Consider the following 21,493-nt stretch of genomic DNA (forward strand, 5'->3'; position numbering starts at 1 on the left):
ATGGAACACCCCAAATCGATGAGATCACACATCCATTTGCGTATTTCACTATAGTAGCCTCAGGTATCCTGAGAACTCAGGGATGAGTCACATTCACCAGAATGCTGTCACAGATACACATCAATCACCATGTTTTCCATACACCAGGGTACACTGGCTGGCATTCAGCATACTACAGCTTCTTCACCCTGGTGCCCTTCTTTGATCTTGACTCCCTGCTGCTATGTCAGTCCACCTGGCTCTATTTACAGCAGACATGGGTAACTGACCTTTCCAAAGGTGATCACCAAATCTCTATTTATTTATTTCTTTGTAATTAGTAACAAGCATAATATGAAGGAGCTCAATTGAGTCTGTGGACCAGAGATAAATGTTAGAGATGACACTGAGTTTTGGGTGGCATAGGAATCAGTTTTGTACCAGATTGCTGGTGTGTGCTTGTCAAACTGGCCAAACCCTTATGGAACTTAGATTGTAATGTACCAGATGGTGAGGAAATGGATGGCGGGTAAGGTTTCAAGAAGCCTGCAGAGGCTTGGTTGTGGTGGTCTGGCATTTTCCCCCTTTCATCTTGCCTGATGCTCTGTATCTTTGGCTGTTTTACCTCTGGAAAGGCAATTGACTAGGTATTTATCTGATTTGTCTGTGTTTCCCTAGGATTCTTGTGTAGTCCACACCTGAGTGCTGTACTGCTTGGTAGTCAGAACACTGAGTTGAATACATCCCAGAAGCGATCAGATGGTGATTATATGTCCTTCAGGTATGCCGAATTGTGTTGTTTCTGATCCTTCAATGATGAGTTCAATTCTCCATCAATAGGGGAAGGTTTTCTAGTCATGAAAATTTTTGTGGCAGACTAAAACTTGTGGGGGACAGGTTAGAGGTCATCTAACAGACCAGCTGGAGGCAGTTAAATGGCATAATGGATAGAGCACTGGGCCTAGAGTCAGAAAGATCTGCATTTAAATCTGGCCTCAGACACTTATTAGCTGTGTGACCCTAGGCAAGTCACTTAGCTGTGTTTGCCTCACTTTCCTCATTTGTAAAATAAAGTGGAGAAGAAAATGGCAAATCACTCCAGTATCTTTGCCAAGAAAACCCCAAATGGTGCTCACAAAGATTAGGACGTGACTAATTGACAACTTGGGTAGACTAAGATACTAAGTCAAGCATAGCCTAAAGAATGCTTCCCTTTGCCTAGAGCTTTTGAGAATATATAGTCAGAGTAAGATAATGAGATGGATTCCCACCCTCCTACTCTCCAAAGGCCCCTTCCACACCTTAGCTACTAAGATCACCTTACCTTTGAGCCCAACTTCCTAGATTTAGAGCTAAAAGAGACCTTATAGGCAGTCTAATATTCTCTTTTGCAGATGAGGAAATTGTTCTCTTCAAAGGTCCACAGCTGTGTTAGGGATGGGGTTCAGGTTCCTGGACTCCAAATTCAGCTTACTCCACATATCACGAATACTTCTTAGGTTGAGGGCTTGAGATAAGAGCTTTCCTTTAAATGACAAATTGTATTTACTGGCAAGTTTCTATGGGAAGGAAAGTTAATTCCAAGTCATGTAGGAATTACATGGACTATGTCTATGTGATGTGAAGTATCTGGAAGTAAATAGGAAAATTCAATCAATCATCCAGCTGGATATAAATTGGTTTGTTGTCTCCAAAGCAGCCCAAACAATGGATAACATCTTCTACCTTTCATCAAGAGGTTTAAAAGAATGTAGACACGATTCTAGATCTATGAGAAAGTGGCAGGAAAAATGTTCTAGTGAAATCCAAGAGATAGACCAGAAAGGTCACAAAAGTGTGCTTATTAGGAGATAAGACAACACATTTAGCTTCTGTCTCTGGTAGACAAGCATAACCCATAATTTATTCAGCATACAAAGGTGTGATGAACACTTCTTTGAAATGATGATGATGGTGATCTCTAAGAGAGGAAGAGAAGAAAAAAAGAAAAAACTTACATAACTTTATTATATATTTAAAAGGAATAGTAAGTTGTACATAATAGATTTGCAGTTTCATGTGCAATTATCTTTTTTTTATTAGACTATGTTACAGAAATGCTTGCTTTAATCTATAAATTAAAAATAAAATAAATAAAAATTTAAAAAAAGAAATGATGATGATGGTGATTCCTAATTCTGCCATGCAGAACAAGTTTAACCCTTCTTCCACACAACAGCCCTTTAAATACTTGAAGATAACAACTATGTCTCACTTGAGTCTTCTCCAGGCTAAATATTCTCAGTGTCTGCCCCCAGTTCTCTTATGCCACAAATGCAGGCCTTTTACCATACTATTCATGCTACTCTGGAAACTCTTGAGTTTATGAGTTTATGTAACAGGAACCAAGAACCACTCTCCTGATGGATAAGAGCTCACAGGATATGAGCAAGCAAGTCTCAAAAAAATAATAATAATCACAAGCTATTAATAATTATATGGAATATTACATAAATTATTTATATTACATAATTTTTATATATACTATATTTACAATGCATAATTATTTATACTACGTACATTATATGAAATATTACCAAATTTCTAATAATGAGAGAAATGCAAATCAAAACATCTCTGGATTTCAGTTCATAGCCAACAAATTGGCAAAGATGACAAAAGCTGGCCAGAGTTAGTGTTGGAGAGTCTGCAGGAGAACAGGAAATCAATCAACAAGTATTTGTTAAGTGTTTACTATGTGCCAAGCACTATGCCAAGGTCTGTGCATTTGGAGTCAAAGGTGAAATAGTCCCTGTCCCAAGGAGCTGTTATTCTAAGACAGAGCTAGCATGTACATGTGTAAGTTTTTATATAATACATAAAAATCATTCCAAGGTAGTTTGGGGAGGGAGTGTGCCAGCAAACCGCTCCAGTATCTTTGCCAAGAAAACCCCCAATGGGGTCACAAAGAGTCGGACATGATTGGAACAACTCAGCAGCATCACCTGTAGCTGGAGTGACCAGGAAAGGATCCTTGCAGAAGGCTGTATTTAATCTGAAGGAAACCAGCGCAGGTAGGTGGCTTGGTGGATAGAGCTTCAGGCCTGGAGTCAGGAAGACCCTGGCTTAAATCCAGCCTCATACACTTACCAGCTGTGTGACCCTGGATGTGTCACTTAACATTTCCTTACCTCAGCTTCCTCATCTATAAAACAGGGATAGTAATAACACTTCCCAGGATTGTTGTGAGAATCAAATGAGATAATAATTGTTAAGTCCTTGGCATAGTGCCTATCACATAGAATGCACTATGTAAATGTTAGTTATTGTTGTTGTTATTTTTATGCCAATAGGCAGAGGTAGGGAAGGAATATACTCCAGGCATGGAGGGCAGGCAGTATAAAGTCATGTAAAGGGAGATAAGAGTATTGTAGGTGTGAAACAATGAGCAGGTCAATTTGGCTATATTGCATAGTGATGAGTGTAAGAAGATTGGAAAGGTAGGAACTGCCTAGGTTATGAAGAAATTCAAATGCAAAACAGAGGAGTTTGTGTTTGTAATGGGAAGCCACTGGAGTTTATGGAGTGCATGTGTGGGGTGGGGGAGGTGGGGGGCAGGGGTATGGTGGGGGTATTGATATAATCCAACCTGCTCTTTAAGAAAAATTACTAGTGGCTTAGTGTAAGCTAGATTGAAATGGGGGTAAGTGTTAGTCCAGGTGAAAGGTGATGAGGGCCTATAAGCTACTAGAGTCTGTGTAAGCAAAGAGTAGGAGACATAGGTGAAAGACTATGGAGGAAGATGTGACAATATTTGGCAACTGATGTATATATGAAGTGAGTAAGCATGAGGAGCTGAGGATAACAATGAGGTTGGGAACATGGATGACTGGAAGGGTGGTGGTACACTCCACAGAGCATGCATCGATCCAGCCATTACGAATATGTAATTTGGACTTACACCAAAAAATTTTTTTCTCGTACTTTTAGATCAGAGATTTCACTGTTAGAACCTTATGCGACTCTTGCCAAAGTGATGCTGGGATCAGTGGAGCTTTTGGTCAGAAATTCCAAGTTCAGCACTAATGAAATGCATCTCATATGGGTTCGTAACCTGGGGTCTTTGAACTTGTTTTTAATAATATTTTGATAACTATTTCAATATAACTGGTTTCCTTTGTAACCCTACGTATTTTATTTTATGTGTTTAAAAACATTGCTTTTTTTCCTGAGAAGAGGGGCATATGCTTCACTAACCTGTGTCCATGACAAAAAAAAAAAGGTTAAGAACTCCTGCACACATCTTGTTGGCTTTTAGTTAAACATGGGCAACAAGAGGAAAAAATGATCCTAAATTAAAGAAAATCCAGGAGCTTGTTCACTCTCTCTCTTTGTCTGCCTTTCAGCCTTTCTGTCTCTGTCTTGCTATCTCTGTCTCTCAATCTCTGTCTGTCTATTTGTCCATCTGTCTTTCACTTTCTCCCTTCCTCCTTGCCCCCCACCTCCTCCCCAATCTGGCTTAATGAGTTAAATCATTTTTGCCATGATTTTTTCATCCTATCAACAATGTGATTCAATTTGGCTACCTTAATTTGAGTAGCTGCTTAAGTTCCTTCCTTCAGATGAATCCTGTATTTTCAAAAGCATCTTTCATAATAATCCCCAAATGAATATTTATAGAGCATAGATATGGGAATGGCTAATTGTTCCTGGGATTCTGTTGTGTCAACAGTCTTAGCTTAGTGAGAAAAGGCATCTGGGGATGAAAACCTACTGGCACACTCTTGGCTTTCAGTGAAATCCCCAGAGATAGAGAGAAGGGGAGGGATGGGGAAACTCAGGAAGAGAATTCTCTAAGCCAGTTGAGTCCTAATGGCTAAAGACAATTCAGCATTCTTGGAAATCCCTAGAAGCAAATCCTTTTGGAAGGCCAATGAGAGTCCAAGAAATATATTTAGAAAGTCAGAAACCTAGTTCAAAGAATCATAGGAATGTAGAGGTGAGAGCTTCACAGACTGTCTAGTTCAATCACTATAGCATACCAAACAAGTGATTATTTAGCCTTTGCTTGAAGACCTCCAAGTGAAGGGGAACTCATCACCTTAAATGAAACAAAGTATGTAAAATTACTTTATATACTTTAAAATACAATATGAATATCAGTTATAATAATTCAAATTTAGTAAAAATGTATGCATGACATAATATATAGTAATACATGATGATAATTATCCCTATCACATTATTGTTATTATTTTTATACCCTCAGGTAGTCTATTCTTCCTTGAGATACCTCTAATCATTAGGAGTTTGTCCTTACATCAAGCCTAAATTTGCCTTTTTGGCACTTCTACCCATTACTCCTATTTTTTTTCACCTGGACCAGGCAGAACAATTCTAATCTCTCTTTGAATGACAGCTCACAAATACTTCAAGACAATTAACATGTTCCTCTTTAATTCAATTCAACAAACATTTTTCAGCACATGCTATGTACAAAGCTCTGGGAAGAGAAAGAAAGAAAGAAAGAAAGAAAGAAAGAAAGAAAGAAAGAAAGAAAAAAGAAAGAAAGAAAGAAAGAAAGAAAGAGAAAGAGAGAAAGAAAGGAAAGAAGGAACAAAGGAAGGAAGGAAGGAAGGAAGGAAGGAAGAAAGGAAGGAAGAAAGAAAGGAAGAAAGATGGAAAAGGGAAGGAAGGAGAGAGGGAGGGAAAGAGGGACGGAGGGAAGGAAGGAAGGAAGGAAGGAAGAAAGGAAGAAAGACACCCTCCCCTCCTTGCCCTCAAGTAGTTTCAATTCTACTGCTAGAGGTGGGAGTAGCAGTGAAAAGATATTATATATACATGAATCAGAGAAACAAAAACAAACTTAACTAACATCTGGGGGTAATGAGGAGTGAGTCAGGAAAGGCTTCATGGGGAAAGTGACCCTTGAATTTAGCTTTAAAGGAAAGTAGAGATTCTAAGAGATGAGGTGAATAGGGGATACATGCCAGGAATGAGGTTGTCACCTAAGCAAAGATATGAAGAGAAGAGATGGAGTGTCAAGTTTGGGGAATATCTAGAAGGTCAGTTTGGCTGAGTACAAGAATGATGGTAATATGAAATAAAACTAGAAACACAGGCTGAAACCAGATAACAAAGGACATTATATGTCAGTCTGAGGATGATGGATTTTATCCAAGGGGCATTAGGAAAGCACTGAAGATTTTTTTTAGCAAAGGAGGGACATAAAATGAAGACTTAGAAAGATCAATTTGGCAGCGCTTTGTGGGATGGACTGGAGAAGAAAAGACATAGATAAGGTAGCTATTGCAATAGTCTAGGCAAGATGGGATGAGTCCCTGAATGAAGGTAATAACTATGTAAGTAAACAGAAGGGAACAGATTTAAGTGATGTTGTAGAGGTAGAACCAATCAGACTTCAAAATTAATTGGATGTAGAGGGTGATGCAAAAGAAAGGATCAAAGAGGACTCCAAGTTTTCAAACTTAGAAGACTGGAAGGATGGTGGTGTCTCCAGTCTAAACATTCCTAGTTCAACCTTCAAGTAGTTCTCATTTATATATAGCATGAACTCAAGGCTCTTCAGTATCTTGGTTGCTCCTCTGGAGCTGTCCAGCATATCAGTGTCTTTCCTGAGAGATGGCGCTTAGAACTGAACAGAACACTTCAGATTTGGAAGAGCAGAAGACAGTAGGACTCCCACCTTCCTGGACCAAGGTGCTATGCTTCTTGTATTGTTAAATGGTGATTTCTCAATTGTTGAAACACTGACATTTACAAAACACTTTCTTCATGAAAACCCTGTGAGGTATGTGTGAAAATATCATTATATCTCCATACTGTAGATATATAAACTGAGAATCAAAGCTATTAATTAATTTACCCAGAATCCCACTGTTTATGTGTTTGATCTGGGACTCAAACTCAAGACTGGGCTGCATCTGCTCTTAAAACTGAAATAATGATTTCATAGCAGTTGATATGACTGAGAAAAGAAATTTGCCCCATTAGGCACAAAGTAGGCTTCCAAGTAATGCTGGTTGAACTTTTACATGATCCTATTGCCTCGAGTAATTCTGGGCTTGGAAAAGAAACAGACCCAGTCCTGTCTCTTCTCTTCTCTCTATGAACAAAATGAGTTTGTTGGAATACACTCAAGGAGAAAGTGGCAAAAGTTGGTGGAGTTGTTGGTAAGAGGTGCTCCACTCACCCTGCATATAAATATAGATTTACACAAAAGAGAAATATGGAAGCACTGATTCACTTTACAAAAATATTTATTTAAAATGGATTCTCCTTCACCTCACACCCATTAAAAAAAAGGACTTCACAAAAGAATGAATATAGTTAGGAAGGATTGTAGAAAGACAGGCACACTAATACACTATTGTTGAGAATGGTTCTAACCATTCTGGAAAACAATGTGAAACTATACTAAGAAAATGACTAATTTGTTTTCACTGTGAGGCATATAACTTCAAGGAATTCAAAGATAGAAAGAAAACTCTCATACACATGGAAATATTTATAGCAGCACTTTTTGCAGTAGTAAAGACTTGGAGAGGCAGGAAGTGGATGTCCACTGGTTGAAGAATGACTAAACAAATTGTAGTATAAGAATACAATGAAATATAACTGTGCTAGATGATGAATGTGAAAATGATAGAGAAGCATCAGAAGATTTATGTGAATTGATGTAAAATGAAGTTGGCAGAACCAGGAAAACACTATCCATCATGACCACAACAACACAAATGTAAGGAATAATAACAACAAATCAAAAAACTGAAAGCTGAGTAAATATAATGACCAAACTTGAACCCAGAGATGTAACTCTTTCTCTTCTTTGGAGAAGTGGGAGACTAGGATTGTGAACATGGAACATAATGCCAGATTTGGTTACTGTGTTGACTAGTTTTGCCAAACATTTTTTCCTCTTTAAAAAAAATTCTCTATTGGGCAGCTACGTGGCACAGTGGATACACACATGCCCTGGAGTCAGCAAACCTGAGTTCAAATCTGGCCTCAAACATTGGACACTTATTGCCTGTGTGACCCTGGGCAAGTCACACATCATTGCATAGCAAAAAACAAAAACAAGCAAAAAAAAAATTCTCTATTATGAGGGATGATTTTCGGGTGGAGCAGAAGGTGAATGAAGGTGATATGAAAATAAAAGCTATCAATAAAGGAGATTTCCTTAAATACTTAATTCTCCTAATGACTTTAAAATAGGATTCCATTTATAATATATGTTTCTTTACCCCAAATATCTTTGGAATGCCTTTATTGAGGATATATGGAAAGGGCATCAGAACTAAAGCCAGAGGACCAGGCTTTGAGTCCCAGCTCTGTTACTTTCTATTGGTACTAACTTGGGCAAGTCATTTCCCTTCTCCTGACCTCAGTTTCCTCATCTGTAAAATGAGGGTATTGGATGGATGTTACCTAAGCTTCCTTCCAGTTCAAAAACCTGTGGTCCTATTGTTTAAATTGAGGGTCACCTGTATAGAACCACTCTCCCTCACATCTTGCCTCAGCCTCTCTTCAACTCCCCCACCTTAAAAGTTGTAGTAAGAGGCAAGTAGGACTTAACAATTTCTATAAGCCCCTTTACCCCTATGGTTCTATAAATTTTGAGTAATTTCTAGAATTAATTCTATTCCATAAATTATTATAAGAATGATGAAATCTCAGAATGAAAGAGTCAGGATAAAAGGCAATTGACCTTAAATTACAGCAATAAAACAGTTAGGTATGGAGAAGGACTTCCTACATGCTAGCAGCCAAGGGAAATTAAAGAACGTACTTTAACATGTGAATCTCCAACTCCTGGCCCGATCTTGACCCTCAGTATAATATCTGACTGAGCTCTTGCCCTGGGGCCTCAGTTTCCTTCCCAATTTCTTTTTTCTAGCAGATCCCATAAACTGGTGGTATTTTGTGACTTCTGAAAGATAAGAGGCTTGCCAGGGCACTGAGCTTGCAGGTAGATGTGGAGAGGGAGGAATTGGGGGAAGCTTATGGTGATTAAAAATCATGATGGAGTATGAAAAATGTCCCTTGAAGCTCAGGGTGGGTTGTTTGTAAATATAGGTCTTTAGGAGGCCCTGAAAAATGGCCATGATCCTGTAAAAACTTTCACTTCTTCTAAGCAGCTGCCTGCTGCATGCTAAATAAATCATCTCTCTTGCAGCCTTATACAAGGAGAGCAAGAAAGATGTGTTAGAGCTTAAAAAAAAAAAGAAGAAAAAGTCTGAAGTCCTTGGTGTGGATTCTGTACTTCTTTAATGTTGTGTACTCTTCCCAAACTGAATGTTGCAGTCTCTGGAGAGAGCACTCTGAGGAGACCACATTTGTCAAACAGATACATTTGGAGCAATAGTTTTCCTTACCTTAGGATCCTTCTTTTAGAGAAAGAGAAAGATTTTCCTTAAGCTTTAAGGTCCACTGTTGCATCTTGTTTCCAGGCCACCATCCTGATAGAGAGGTAGGGAGATAGAAACGAGTAAAGCTGAAGTATGAGGCATCCACAGTTGAAGCAACGTTGAGGAAATAATCATGAAAGTCAATGAGAAAAATATAGTATTTAATTTTTAAATATCATTTATTCATGAGATTTTAGGCATATGCCTATTACATAAAGCAAAAGACACCTTTCTTTAGAAGCACAGAAGACAATGAGGCTTTTTTTTTTTTTGCTGTGGAATTGATTTCAGTTTTCACTAGTGTAATGCCTTGGTAATGTCACACCATCTCTATAGCCAGCATTTATAAAACTCTAAGGGGAGGTGCTGGGACTACATTACATGCTCCATTCAAAATGGAACAGAAAAGAAATCTTCCCGTTGCTTCAAGGAGATCAGGGGTAGATTCAAATTCTTACCGATGGAAAGGCAGGAGAAGGCTTTGTGCCAAAAAGCCTGGATCTGGCTTCAATGGGTATCTCAAACAATGTGCGGATCACACTCTCCCACAAATGCAATCATCATGGGTGGGAGGAGTGAGTACAAACATAGAATACACAAGTAGAGAGACATTCAAGTAGTGAGCCCACATGGCCATGGCAACTTACCTCTTTGACTCTGCAAGGTCCTGATGCCTTTTTTTCTCTCTCTCATGGTTGCCTTAAATTATTTTCCCTGGATAGAGTGTCTCTGCTGGGCATGTTGCTCCACTGGGCTCCCTGTGTCTACCCTTTGATGGGCAAGGCATCTCTTATAGGATTTCTCCATTGAAAGAGAGAGGAAAAAATCTCCTCCCATCTCCACTACCATCCTTTATCCTAAACTTAAGGAGAAGAGAAAAATAATGATCTCTCAGGAGTTGCCTTTGTTCTCCATAGAGGGCTTTCTTTCTTTCAGATTGCTAGGGATGACTATTAACTGACAGGTAACTCCCTTAGAAAAAAATGATTGAAGAATTGGATTTCTTGCTTTTTAAAAGCTACCAGGAATCCTTCAGCCTATATATCATCAAGCTGATAGAGAAACCTCTTCATGCCTCCTAAAGGAACAATGAAAATAAACACTTTTTTATATTTCTTTTACAAGCTGTTGAATGGGCCATCCTATGTCACAACTTTACAATCTTGGAATAAACCACTCAGAATGTGAACCACATGAGGTCTCACACCTTTTACAAAGTGAAAAATTCTACTGTCAAAATCTGAAAGGGATCTACCCTTTTAAATGTGCAAGTGTGGCCACTGCAAGACTGAAAGAGGCTAAAACTTTACACCTTTTTGTTTTAGACCTGCCTCCCACACTTTGCAATTTTATCCAATGGAGCGAGAGATTCAGTTGAGCAGGGGCCCCTTGATCAACCCTCTTGCCCCTCATATCTGCTAGATACTGGAAACATGATATACACAAGGGATACAGGCACTGAAGCTTCACCAAAGTAGCTGAGGATTGAACTGGTCACAATAAATCAGTTGAAGTTTCAGTTGAAGAACCTGGTGGTATTTAGCCTGAAGAAGACATAACTTATGAGTGATGAGAAGATTAACATCAAGTATTCGAAAAGGTCTTCCTTTATGTGGAAGAAACATTAAACTTATTTTACTTGGACCCAGAGAACAAAACTAGAAGCACTGAGTAGAAATTACTTGAAAGCATATTTTGTCTCACTTGAAGAAAAGATTTCCTAATGTTAAGATTTGTCCCAAAGTGTCACACTCTTTTGGTTTCTTAAGTATTCCTGTATCTCGTTTGCTAGCTCCTCACCCTACTTCCTGCTCTCTTAAACTGAGTGTTCCCCAAGCTTTTGTCTTTGGCCTTTTTTTCCCTCTTTTTAGACTATTTCCTTTGGCAACTCATTTAATTTCATAGTTTCACTTATCCCCTCTATGCAAAAAAATATGTCAGATGTATATCTTTGGCTATGACCTTTCTTCAGAGCGCTAGACATGAACCTCCAAGTAGCCAACAAGACATTCCAACTGCATGTACCCCCATCACCTCAAAGTTATTCTATCCAAAATAAATTTCTTTGTGCCTCCAAATGTGCCTTAGAATCTTTCTGCCTTGACAGTTTCTGTCAGTGGTATCACCATTTACCTGGCCTCTGAAGTTTGAAACCTTGGAATAAATTTTGAGTCTTCCCTTTCCCTCATCTCTCAAATCTAAGCTGTCACCAATTTATGTCTAATCCACCTTCAAAGACCTCCAGCATCCATCATCCATCTCCTCCTCTCCACTCCCTCTGCTACCACCCTCATTACCATCCACTTTGGCTATTGCAATAGGCTCCAAATAGGGATTCCCGCCTCTGCTCCCTGGTTGCTCCAATACATCCTTCATCCTGCCATCAGACGATTCTTCCTCATGAATAGATCAAGTCATGTCATTCTCCTGCTCAAAAATATATGGTAGCTCCATATGGATGACTGAGGGAAATGTAAACTTCTTTGCCTGGAATTCAATTGTCTCCACAATCTGATACCACTCCATTTTTCAGTTTTCTTTCATGTTGGTGTTATAGTGAATAGGATGCCAGGCCTGAAGTCAAGAAGATTCATCTTCCTGAGTTCAAATCTGGTCTCAGACACTTACTAGCTGTGTAACCCTGGGCAAGTCATTTAATCCTCTTTGCCTCCATTTCTCATCTCTAATATGAGCTGGAGAAGGGAATGGCAAACCACTCCAGTGTCTTTGTAAGAAAGCCCCCAAATGGGGTCACAGAGTGTTGGACATGACTGAAATGAGTAAACATCAAAAATCTCATATTTCTTTCCTTTATATACAATATACTTTAGCCAAACTGGACTACTCTCTGTCCCCCAAACACCCCCTGTGCTTTCTCACCTCTATCAATGCCTTTGTTATCATCACTCCCTATTCTAGAAATATCCTTCTTCTCTCTCTCTGCCCGTTGCTTTCCTATCAGTCGTTAGCATGTATCTTACTCCTGTGCCCCCCAAACCTCGCGGCACTTTGTTTTGAACCTCTTTAATGTACTTTCCTAGAGACAGCTAGGTAGTACAGTAGGTAGAGCTCTGGGTCTGGAGTCAGGAAGACCTTTCAAATCCAACCTCGGACATGAGCTACATGACCACTTACAAGTCACTTAACTTCTATCTGCCTTAGTTTCTTCATCTATAAAATGAGCATCATAACAGCACCTACCTCAGAGGATTATTGTGAGGATAAAATGAGATAATATTTATAAAGTACTTAGCACAGTGCTTGGCATATAGTAGATAGTAAATGCTTGTTCGCTTCCCCTACTTAGCATGTAATAACGTCTATTATAGTTTTCTGTATTACATCCTAGACCAGAAACTCCATGAAGGCAAGGACAGTATCTTACTCAAACTTTTTACCTTCCTCAAGTGCTTAGAACAGTGCTCTGCATAGAAATACGCTTAATAAGTGTTTGTTGAATGAACCAATGAAGTTTTGAATAATGAATAAATACCACAGTAGATAATGAATTTCCTATCACTAAAAACCTTCAAATGGAACCTTGATAAATATTTGCCAGGCCTACTGTAGGTGGTCCCCCCCTGCTCAAGTAAATCTTGGATTAGATGTCTTCTGAAGTCCTTTCAATCCTGAGATTTTATGACAGGAAGATAAGCAGGATATAGGCAATATAGAAAGGAAGAGGAAGAAAGAAATCAAAGAAAGAAGAAAAGGTTCTATGGGTACAAAATATTTATAGCAGCACTTTTCATGGTAGTCAGGCATTGAAAACTAAGGTTGTGCCTTCCTATTGGGTAATGGCTAAAAAAGTGTGGCATATAAATGTAATGCAACATTATTGTGCCACAAAAAATGACAAAATGGACAATTTTAGGTGAAATGGGGAAAGACCTTTATGAACTGATACAGAGCAAAGTGAGCAGCACCAGGACAATTACTGATTTACAGAGTAACATAATAAAGACAACAACTTTGAAATATTTTAGAATTCTGATCAATGCACTGATAAAATATGAGTCCAAAAGAATAAAAATGAAATGTACCACTCACTTTCTAACAGAGAGATTACAAACTTAAAATTCAGAAAAAGACACTACTAATGTGAGAATTTGTTTTGCTGGACCATGCAGCTAAGTATTGGGGAAATTTTTAAATTGGTTGATGAGTGGTAGTGGGAGGAACAGATTAAAGAATAGTTGTTACTTTAAGAATAAACACTTTTAAAAGAAAGGAAGAAATAAAGAAAGAAAGAGAAAGAAAGGAAGGAAAGAAGACAGAAAGAAAGAAAGAAAGAAAAAAGAAAGAAAGAAAGAAAGAAAGAAAGAAAGAAAGAAAGAAAGAAAGAAAGAAAGAGAAAGAAAGAAAGAAAAAGAAATTAGAAGGTATTCTGGGTAGAGAAAACTGGTATAAACAAATAGGGAGGGTCAAGAAAGACCAAGATAGGGGGAAGCTGATTGTACTGTTGAGGTACGTTTAAGTTAGGTAGTGTTGAAAGAAAAGATTGGATAGATAAGATAGGGGCAGATGCTGAATGACCTTGAATGCCAGCCTAAGTAGTTTGGACTTAATCCTGTAGGTAATGGGGAGTTATTAAAAGCTTTTGAATGATTAAGATAATATTTTAGGGACATTATTAGGATGTCTGTGTACAATCAATCAATAGGCATTTATTAATTACCTATTATTTGCCTTAACAGGGGGATCTAGATGGCTCAGGGGATAGAATGCTATGCCTGGAGTCAGGAAGACTTAAATCTAGCCTCAGACACTCACTAGCTCTGTGATCCTGGACAAGTCACTTAGCCTCTGTTTGCCTCAGTTCCTCATTCAGAAAATGAGCTGGAGAAGGAAATGACAAACCAATCTAGTATCTTTGCCAAGAAAACCCCAAATGGGATCAAGAAGATCTAACATGACTGAATAATTGAATAATAACAACAGCAATGTACCTTAAGGTACTAATATTTGTAACAACAAATTCCACTATCCCAGGAGCTTCAGGGATGGTCCCTCCAATAAAAAGATATCAGCTCTAGGTTTGGATGAAGCAGATTCAGTCCTGGAGGAACTTAGCCTCCAAAGACAGAGGTCGACCACCTTTTTCATTGTCTTTGGGTCTTTATGCCCCTACCCTGAAATCTCAGGGAAAAATCACTTTAAGCTTAGGTTTGGCTCAAGTCTGGGATCTTCCCAAAAGGGATTAGAAAGGTAATAAATGTACAATACAGATCATGAATATGGTAGTTCTTTATTTCCTCTACACAAAATAAATGTGCAAGACATAAAATACTCATAAGCACGCACTGATGCAAACTTAACACATGAAACAGTAACTCATAACTAATATTCTCCCAAGAGATTGATACTTAAAACAGAACACACAGTGGGATTGCTGAAAAGCATCTTGTGTTTACTTTGTCTCTGCTTTAACTGAACAAATCCCTCATGGTCCATGTCTCCTGGCAAGCCAGGCGAGGGTATGGGCTCATTGTCTTGTAGAAGGTCATCTTTTCCTAGAAGACTAGTTGTAGAAAACTCTTCCTGCTGCCAGTTATCTCTGATGTGGGATATAGGAATTACTGACCTCTTGGATTCATGAGGTTGTCTTCAAAGTCCATCTCAAGATCATCATTCAGTCACTTATGCTGAAAGAAACACAAGCATAAGAGACAGAAAGAGGCCCAACATCCAGACTTAGGCTTACTTAGAGAGCACACATTTTTCCAGCTATGTTTGAGTAGGTGCCAGAAGATCTGAGCGAAGAAGGAAGAGAGGGAGAAGAGGGAGAAGAGAGCCTAATCCTGATAGGAAGTCTAAGAAAGAGGTTCAACAAGTCCCCATATTAAGGAAAAAGGAAAAGAACCTATATGTTCTAGAATATTTATAACAGGTCTCTTTGTGGTGGCAAAGAACTGAAAATTACAGGGATGCCTTTCAATCGGGGAATGGCTAAACAAGTTGTAGATATGATTATGATGGAATGCTACTGTCCTATGAGAAATGATGAGCTGGATGCTCTCAGAAAAACCCTGGAAAGACTTGCATGAAAGAATGAAAAGCAAAATGAGCAGAACCAAGAGAACGTTGTATGCAGTAACAGCAATATTATTTTAAGAATGACTTTGAGTGAATAAGCTATTTCTCTATTATAAATACCCAAATTAACTATAAAGGACATATGAAAAAAGATGCTATCTGTATCCAGGGAAAGAACTGATAAATAGCAGGATGCATAGAATAATTATATATATATATATATATATATTCCTATTTGTCTCTTATGGTAGCCATGTCTAGGGGGGGGGAGAAAAAAGATTTACATGATAATTTTGCTGTATATTTGAAAGGAATAGCAAGTTGTGCAGAGTATATTTTCAATTTCATGTATAATTATCTTTTTTATTGTACTATGTTATGGAAATGCTTGTTTTATTGCATAAATTTTTTAAAAAAGAGTTTTCATACATTCTGCAGACTAGAAGAAAGAACACAAGAGAGCAAAGATGCTCCTTTTAGAGTGGACCACTCTTTCTGGCCCAGTGGCCAAGTATCGCTGACACAGTCTCCTCCTTCTGCCACCATCACAGGAACTAATCCGTGATCCCAAAGCTCGCAGGATTACGGCTTTAGAGCTGGATGGGACTATAAAGGTCATCTAGTCTAATACCCTCATTTTATAGATGAAAAAAACTGAGGCCCAGGGAGAGTAAGTAATTTGACCAAAGTCACTTAGGTAATAATTGGCAAAAATAGGATTTTCAGCATTTTCAATTTTCAATAAAATTTCTACTGTACCATGTTGTCTCTTCTCTTAGATACTGAGCATACCTGTTACTAGAATTAGCCAACAGAGCTCAACTCAACCCCAGCTATGTTTCATGGGATGGCCCCTATAAGCCCATCTCCAAGAGTGCTCCATGATGTATGTCCCTGTTACATACTATATAGGGGAATAGTGTGTTTTTTAGGGTACAGGGTGGCTTAGAACAGCAAGACTAGCTAGGAGAGTGGCCAGTGAGCCTCAGGGGTGCAATTGTAATTTTTTTTCTTAGAACTTCTTGTCTGGAATTTTTCTGATTTCTTGAGGAGTAAGTACTATGCATCAGCCTACAGTGAGAACCAAAAGCTAGACTAGGAAGAGATGCTAATAATGAGTCCACACTCTGAGTAAACTCTGGATTGAAATTATGGGGCTAACCAAGATTCTCTCTAAGGTACTTTTATAAACTAACATCCCACAATCTTGTGATACTAAATGATACTAATTGTTCAGCTGAAAAAAAAAATTAGATTAAATATCCAGTTCCTCTGCATAAAAATCCAGATAGGTAATTGTTCACATTTCCCATTGGGCCCCAAATAAGATCGGGGACTTCGTTGCTGTGACTCTCCTGGAGCATATCAGGGATAGAATTTTCATCCCTGGGTGGTGTCTTGAAGACCTGCCTGGAAAACATGGCTGCTGTGACCTGTCGGGTGCCTGGCACCTTGTGAGAGCTCAGAGATCAGAGGATAATGACTACGGTAATGGAATAATAATTAATAATGCTTATAATATTAGTGATTGACAGACTAGTTCTCTGAGAAATCTTCTGGGTTTGGGAGAGTCTATATTGAAGAATGAAGATTTGTTCTGGATTTTATAGCATCAAACTGATCTTTAACTCACAGCAGGAGCCAGGAAAGCTTTTTGTCCTGATAAAATTTTACATTTAAAACAGGATTTCTAAAATGCAGCCAGAAATGCAATCTAATGTATCTTCTCCTCTTCTCTCCTCCTTCCCATCCCCCAGAAACTGCTTTCCATTATTTTATGACAAGATTCTTCTTTCTCCAAAAGAAAAAAAATAGATATATTTTTTGACCCAGAAAATTACTAATGCAGGAGGATGGAGTGTATAATTAGTATGATTCCATTTCACTCCACTCTACTTCTATTCCACATATTTTCCCTGAGAGCCATCTCTATGTCCAGCTCTGAGGGAAAACAGAAGGAAGAAAACACAGTCCTTTCCTGATGGTCTCACAGAGGCCAAAACGGTGTATATTCACACAACAAACTCTTCTAGAGTTTGCTATTTGAAAGGCACTTGTTGGGCAAACAGAACAAGAGCTGGATATGTTAGCAATTAAATCAAAGTGCAATACAAAGGACAATATGTGTAACACCAAAAGGCTCTGTTTCTCCCTTCCCTTCCCTTCCCTTCCCTTCCTTCCCTTCCCTTCCCTTCCCTTCCCTTCCCTTCCCTTCCCTTCCCTTCCCTTCCCTTCCCTTCCCTTCCCTTCCCTTCCTTCCCTTCCCTTCCCTTCCCTTCCCTTCCCTTCCCTTCCCTTCCCTTCCCTTCCCTTCCCTTCCCTTCTTGATTTTATAGCATCAAAGTGATCTTTACTCACAGCAGGAGCCAGAAAAGCTTTTTGCCATGATAAATTTTTACATTTAAAACAGGATTTCTAAAATGCAGTCCGAAATGCCATCCATTCTTTCTGTCCTTCTAACATGAATGTCTGTAATGTGTTCATCTGAGTCCATTCTTCACTTTCCAGCCTTATGTTATATTAGTCTGCTTCATGTGTTCTATAATCTAACTAATCTGGGTTGATTCATCATGGATACCTTGCCCTTTCCTATCACTTTTCCTTCTCTACTTGTTGGATTATTACCTAACCTTTAAAGCCCAACTAAAATACTATCTCCTACAAGAAACCTTCTCTGATTCCCCATTCAGTAATGATCTTTACCTCCTTAGATCTCACAGAACACTTTGCTTGTACCTCCCATGTCTGCATTACCTCATACTCTAGTTGTTTATGTATGTGTCATACGTAATTTTTTTATTAGATGGCAGATTCTATGAAGGTGGAAAACATAACTTATCTAAACTTTAAATTTCTCCCAGCACCTAGTACAGCATTATGCACAGGTACTTAGTAAATATGATGAATTAAAATGAATTGAATCTGGGAAAAATGAAGAAAGACTCATGAATAGAAGCAGAAAGCCCAGCTCCCATAAGAACTACTCCAGGAGAGCCTAAAAAAATCAAGCCCGACCCAATGATGATAAAGTAATTCAGTAAGCAGCTACACCAAGTGATCTTTTCCATCCTTATGCACAAAACATAAGCTACAAGTCCATGGACAATAGAAAAGAGGACCCACTAGGCAAGCCAGCTTCAGTTTAGACAGACAAAATGGCAGCCTTCCTATACATCAAAGACTAATGAGAGACTTGGAAGTCTGAAAGCCTCTATGTTTAGAGGCAGCCAGGAAAGAGGGCTCCTACAGAAGAGAGCTTGGAAATGACTGGAATTGGCAGCCAGTAGTGAGATGTGCCTGTGCTCCTATCAGTGTATAGACTGGGGCATGCCAGGCTCTTGGGTTCTGATGTTCTTAGCACTCTGTCTAGAGATACCATAGAGGCCTCTGAAGATTCATCACTCTGAACCTCAAAGATCCAGGTGAGGCTAACCCCTGGTGGTGGAGGTCAATGTAGGAACCCAGATGATATATGTCAAGGCCAAGCAGGGTCAACTACCTCTACTCAAAAGTGCAGCAGAGGGCAGAAACTGGTCTTGACATAAAGCCTCAGTTCAGTAACTATGACTGGGGAGATAGGTATGCATAAGAAGAAATAGATTACTATAATGAGTTAAGATAGATCCAGAGATGCCCAAAATCCAACCTAGAAAAAGATAATAATTCTCTAACAACTACAAGCAGAAATGCAGAGAAAAAATTTATTTCCCACAAGGACTAAAATAATGCCTAGGAGATATGAAGCAAGAGACAAAAAATAGGTGGCAGGGGTGGGGGCAGGAAATTAAACCTCTGGAGGGAAGAATTGAGAGATAAGAAATAGTTTATAACAGAAGTGGCAAACATTCCACAAGTAACAGGCTCTTAAAATTAAAATAGATGAAACAGAATAGATAACTTTATCAGATATGAGAAGTATTAGAACAAAAGAAAAAGACTGGAAAAAGTAGATGAAAAGGTAAGGTATATGCTATCAGAAACAAATGACCTGGAAAGATGATGAGAGAAGAATTCAGATGGATATAGAACTAATACACAGGAAGTTGTTGGTTATGGTTTATTTTGTAACTTAGCACCAAAAGTATAACTTGAGTGGTATGATCAGGGCTTTGTGCAATGGCATCAACATTTAGAGAGAACAGCAGCACCATCCTCCCCCTTGTAGTCATGTCCCAGACCCCTGACTTTCCATGCCCTATGCCCGTCGCCTCCCTAGCACTGGTTAGTCCTATAGCAGCATAGGCACCTCATTCTGGAATGGACATCCTTCCCTGCTGCCTTTCCCTCATCCCAGATACAACATTTCTTTGTTACTGCTCTTTTTTTCATCATTGACTAACAGCTTTCTCCTTTCCTCTAGCAATTCACCTCTCTCCTGATAGCTGGAACTTTGTCCATTTTCTTTCTTGGGTGGGATTCTTAAACAGAGAAGAGAGACAACTCTACTCAGCTGACTAGAAGTAATGCCTGAATCTTAGTCATCTCTCAAGACCACACTCATAGGAATTTTCTGGTTGATTTTTCCTTGTTTATCACATAAACTTTCATCTCAAGATAGTCCCAAGTTTGTGGGATTACGGGCAGACATAAGAAGTGCTAAACCAATCAACATAAATGTAACTTCAAATTACAAACTTATTGGTGAGAATGCTCCAAAAGTTGTTTAGTGTTTTTCTCCTGCTTTAAGACTGTCATTATTCTGGACTGTGATGTTACATCAGTAACAAATTGCTCTCTAGTGACATTATGGCCATGAAATATAACTTTTTTTTTTTACTAGCTGTCAGGAAGATTTTTTTTCTACTGCTATTAAATAAATGTATGCATATTTGCTTTTATAGTATATGTGGATAGACACCGTATATTATGGGCTGTGTAGTGTGGGGAATCATCAGATTCCCTATGTGCTTTGCAGAAGGGATAATGCTTGAGGGAGAAATATGACTCCTTCCATGGTCCATATGTATTTCCAACTCTGATATTCTGTGATTCTTATTAAATGAATGGAAGACACTAACAAAATTATCTATCAACATCACCTATACAATGTTAACTCATCAGGGATCTGTGCTTTTCATGTTATGCATATGGGAACTCCCTCTTCCAGACATACCATAATCCATTTATAAATGGTCTAGTCTAGGACTATAAATAGTCCTAGAAGTTATCTGAGGTATTGACAGAATAAATGACTTGCTTAAGACTAAAGAGGAAGTGCCAGAAGAGGGACTTGAACCCAGGTCTCCATAGATCTAGGTCCAATTCTCTCACCGCTATGCCATATTTCATATGTTGGAATAAGAGGCAAGCACTTGGATGGGAAAATTATTACTTCTTTAGTTTTACCAACATCTAACTGAAATTTCCCTCAATTATGACTTGTTTTTAAGATTAGTCTAAGGAGTCATCCACAGGTTTCCCCACACTGATAAAGGGGTTTAAGAACTCTTAGGCCAGCTAGGTGTGGTGATGCTGAGGCTGACATGGTAGATCACTAAGCCACAGTTGAGCTAAAGTGATTGAGTGGATACACAAAATATGTTTTCAATATGGTGAGAGCTCATGAGTGGAGCAAAGGGATTGGGGGAACCAAGCTGCCCAAGGAGGAGTAAACTGGCCCAGGTTGAAATAGGTCAAAGCCTCTGGCCCAATCAACAGGGGAGAGTTAGGTCTGTGAGTGACCATCCATGGTCTGTCCAGATACCCAATTTCAAAAGGGGAAAGAAATAAATCATGTTCTAGATGATTTCTAACCTATAACAGTCTATTTTATGTTCTAAGGTACTTTCTAGCTCTGACTCTAAGTTCAAAGGTTCCTCACAACTCTAATATTCTCCCTTATTAGAATGCAAGCTATTTGAGGAGGACAGTTTTTATTTTTTCTTTGCATTCTTATTAGGTACCCCAATGACTGGAACAGAGGATACCCATTTATATCTTACATTTCAAAGACCTTTCCAGTTCTGACAGTCTCTGTTCTATGTTCTGAAGTCAATTTTGACTGTAATATTTTGTGATTTAAGTTCAGTCAATTATTTCTTTGTCTTGTTTACATGATACCAAACTGG

Source organism: Phascolarctos cinereus, unplaced genomic scaffold, assembly GCF_003287225.1.
Source record: "Phascolarctos cinereus isolate Bilbo 61053 unplaced genomic scaffold, phaCin_HiC Scaffold_2;HRSCAF=192, whole genome shotgun sequence".
NCBI classification, from domain to species: Eukaryota; Metazoa; Chordata; class Mammalia; order Diprotodontia; family Phascolarctidae; genus Phascolarctos; species Phascolarctos cinereus.